Source organism: Xenopus laevis, chromosome 1L, assembly GCF_017654675.1.
Source record: "Xenopus laevis strain J_2021 chromosome 1L, Xenopus_laevis_v10.1, whole genome shotgun sequence".
Classification (NCBI taxonomy): domain Eukaryota; kingdom Metazoa; phylum Chordata; class Amphibia; order Anura; family Pipidae; genus Xenopus; species Xenopus laevis.
The window spans coordinates 226,548,119-226,552,191 of NC_054371.1; the positions used below are offsets into that span (position 1 = coordinate 226,548,119).

General features: G+C 40.8%; 1 long non-coding RNA gene across 1 annotated transcript; it reads left to right on the forward strand.

The window, feature by feature from the left end:
• Positions 1-785: 785 nt before the first annotated feature.
• Positions 786-2,324, forward strand: LOC121395999. The gene is made up of 2 exons (XR_005962751.1): positions 786-1,710; positions 2,282-2,324. It is a non-coding gene; the product is annotated as an uncharacterized LOC121395999 (long non-coding RNA).
• The last annotated feature ends 1,749 nt before the right edge of the window (positions 2,325-4,073 follow it).

Sequence of the window (4,073 nt, forward strand, 5' to 3'; positions counted from 1 at the left end):
TACCCCACGGTTGCCTGTAGACATCTTGTTCAGAAGTGTATTAAAGGATGAGACAGTTACAAGCCATGATGAATTTGTTGCATCTATGGAGAAATGTTTGCAGGAAGCAATAAGTATAGCACAGAAACATTCAAGTCAAGAAAAAAAGAGACAGGCCAGGAAATACAACCAAAAAGTAAAAGGCTTTCAAATTCATACTGGTGATCATGTTCTACTTGTAAACAGAAAAGAACGAGGAAAACGTAAACTAGCTGACATTTGGGAGTCTACAGTGTATGAAGTTGTCAAGGCCAATCCAAAAATACACATTTTTCAGATACGTGATCCAAAAACTGGAAAGATCCAAGTAGTGCATCGCAACTTAATACTACCAGTTAATTTTCTGCCTTTAGAGATCCCTGATGAAGATTCATCAGACAATTCTTCTACTGTGTCCAGTTTGGAAGCAGAAGATCATCATGACTCTTTTGGTGAGGATGGAGATACTGAAAGTACCCTGAATTGGGTTTTGCAAAATAAAGAGAGTAGTAGCCCAATAAACAATACAGAGAGAGGAGATTCACTACAGTCATGTAATGATATAAATACAGCACAAACAGAAGGCATTGGAAATGAAGTTTTATTTGACCTACAAGTACCCAATGATTTGTCGGATTCACAGCTTAGTAACCAACAAGGTGACTTTGTTTTCCAGTCAGATAGGCAAAGTGATGTTACTCACGCTTCAAGTGACAAAGAATCTTCCCATTTACCCAGAGATCCACAAAGTCCAGTAGAAGGTTTAACTCAAACAAGGTCTGGTAGGATTGTAAAGCCAGTGGACAGACTTATTTGCTCAATGAATGCCATAATATCTAGCTGCCAAACTGAAAGTCAGTTGCTAGAAGTACTTAAATTGCTAGGCAATGCCCTTAACAACTAAAGGATAGAACAAACTATCACTCTACTAGCGCTTTGATAGGAATATGTAAGAGCTTATTTTACAAAAATAAGGCAAGACAAATGGTGTGTGTATGCATAGTTTAGTGGCATAAAAACCAGAAATTGATAAGGGGTTTAGTACCATATGTAAATAGTATCTCCTCATTTAAGCATTGTGTAAATGGCACTTTGTGTTACCTACTGTACGAGGGTAGTGCACACCCTCTAAGTAGTTCTTAAATGAACCTTTGCTAAAGGGCTGAGGAAAAGGCTCTATTACCTTATATTGTAAGCACAGATACCTATATAGCTTATTGTAATATAAGAACGCTATGTTATATTATTCCAATTTAATGAGTAGATGTGAATTTTGGTAAGTCTCACAACATACTATGTAAAGTTTTGATTCAGTTGGTGTAACAAATATTTGGCGAAATTAAGGAGGGGTGAATGTAACACGGTTAACACAGTTAAGTTAAATATATAAATGTTCGCCAAATATCTCAGATCTGCAAGAGGTTAAATTCCTGACAGGAAGAATCACTTGGACTATACCAAAATACTGACCAAAAGTGCAGAATATACCTTTGAATGTTTTACTGTTAATTATGTTCTAGTTAAGAAATAAATAGTTCTAACAGAGCAGCTAACTTCTGTGGGAAAGATCATAGCCACACTCTAAACAGAATCTTTACCAGACCACAATCCTTAATGGACTTTCCCTTACCCCCTGTCTATATCCTACCATTTGGTCTGGTCCCTCCTCAGTGCTTTAGTTCCACAGAAGAGGTAAGATGTCTGTTACTGCTCTAATCACCTCAAAAGTTTTATGGTTGATTTTAAGAGTTATTCTTTTGCTGAATCAACTTGTCTTACCTCCAGCTATAGCAGCATTATGCTTTTATCAGGTTAGTAGTTTGTAGCATATTCCCAAAGTGATTAATGGAGACAGGCAGAGCACATGGGATCTAAAATGTCTGCCATGAGAAAACCTGTATGCTGTAATCCTCACAGTTATAAACTGCTTATTGTACTATGCTGTTGTTATGTACTAATGTGCTATGTATATTAGCTATGTTGCTTTTCCTTACATTTTCCTGTAATATGTCAGTGGGGATGTATTGAATTAACTGCCTGTTGTAATGTAGGTGGGCTGGTGGCCTGTGATGTACCTGAAATTGGCAGTGTTCTCCTTACTGTTTTACAGGTATGTTTATACTTTATGTTAAACTTCCTCTGTTATGTAAAATCCACTATACGATCACTGTTCTGTTCCTGAGTGCTTTAGTTCCACAGAAGAGGTGGGCTGGTGGCCTGTGATGTACCTGAAATTGGCAGCGTTCTCCTTACTGTTTTACAGGTCCCCAGCAGACAGTGCCAATCAATAAAGCATTGTAAAGTTATGATATCTCTGCCTGTGTTCGAGTCCTTATGCCTGTTGCAGTAACAACCCCTACACTGGTGGAGTGTGTGGAACAGAGGGCCACGTGGGTCGGTGTGACAGAAAGCGAGGGTTACACCAGGGCCCACTAGGGCTGTGATCTCAAGCCCCCCCCCCCCAGTTTCCTCCTCCCCCTCCCCTGCCCACCTGTACTGCATACCCTTTTATCTCTTTTGGATTGCTTAACTTGCAACTGAGGATGAGAGTGTGTGAGCATTTGCAGCATCCACAGGGAGCGGATTTGGGTTGGGGAAGCCCATGAAGGCTGGAGCCAATAGTTTTTTTTCCCTAGGTTTCTCGCCAGCCCAGTTTTACCCTGCTTGTGCAAAACTTTCCCCTTAATGTCCTATATATATATATATATATATATATATATATATATATATATATATATATATATATATATATATATATATATATATTGAAGTTGTTGCGTGTGGAGGATTTGACAGCAGCTACAGGGTTCCCACAGTGAGTTGCATCAATAGTTAGACAAGACCTGCACCAGGTGAATAAGATAAAAACAATGTTTTGCAGTTTCACACTCACTCAGCAAATGATGCCCCCGTCACTCTTAATGAATTAAATTTTCCTCAAAACACAACTTCCATTTTGACACATTGGGCGCAACTGTAGTAGAAGTAACTTGGAATGTGGCAACAATTGCAGCAGCAAGAATAATAGGGGGGAATGTTGTATTATGGGAAAAAACATGACAAACCAAAACTGCATTGTGAACACTGTACTTACTCTTGTATATGACTCCAATAGTGTACAACAATGCTGTCCAACTTCTGTGGCACCGAGGGCCAGAATTTTTTTGGCCTACCTGGTGGAGGGCTGATAATGGAAGCCAGTGTTGACTCCTGACTCCCTGTTTTTAAACTGCACCCACTTTAAACCACACCCATGTTACCACAAGAACTTTTAAGAGCATGTCTACATTAATGGTGGTAGCACACCAAAAAAACCCTAATAGTTGGTGCTCACTGCAGGGATATGTAAAACATGTAAGTCATATTAAACATACCCTTAAATCAATATGCCTCATCATACCCTGTGAGTAACACAGCACCCCCAGCACACTGTTAAACACATTGGGGACCCCTAACAAGTATTTCCAAATCAGGTTTACTTCCCACAGGCAGAGTAGGAGAGACAGAGTATGGCACACACAAGAAGTATAGGACAGGCAGAGTATGACACACACACAGGGAGCATAGGGCAGGCAGAGCATGGCACACACAGGGAGCATAGGGCAGGCAGAGTATGGAACACACGCAGGGAGCACAGGGAAGGCAGAGTATGGCACACCCAGGGAGCATATGAAAGGCAGAGTATGGCACACCCAGGGAGCATATGAAAGGCAGAGTATGGCACACACAGGGAGCAAAGGGTAGGCAGGGTATAGAACACACAGGGAGCATAGGGCAGGCAGAGTATGACACACACAGGGAGCATAGGGAAGGCAGAGTATGGAACATACAAGAAGCATAGGGAATGCAGAAAACAGCAGCAGACAGGGAAACCTATCAGAACCATTCTAAGATGAACAGTTCATACTGTGCTACATACAGTCACGCAATGCTGGTGCCCCTCAAGCAGTTTTTATGAGGTGTGAACAGGTTAACAATGTGGGCACTTTCAGTCTGAGTCTGAGATGTGAACAGTACAGGGCTTTAGGGATGTGAACAATAGAGGTGTCACAGGT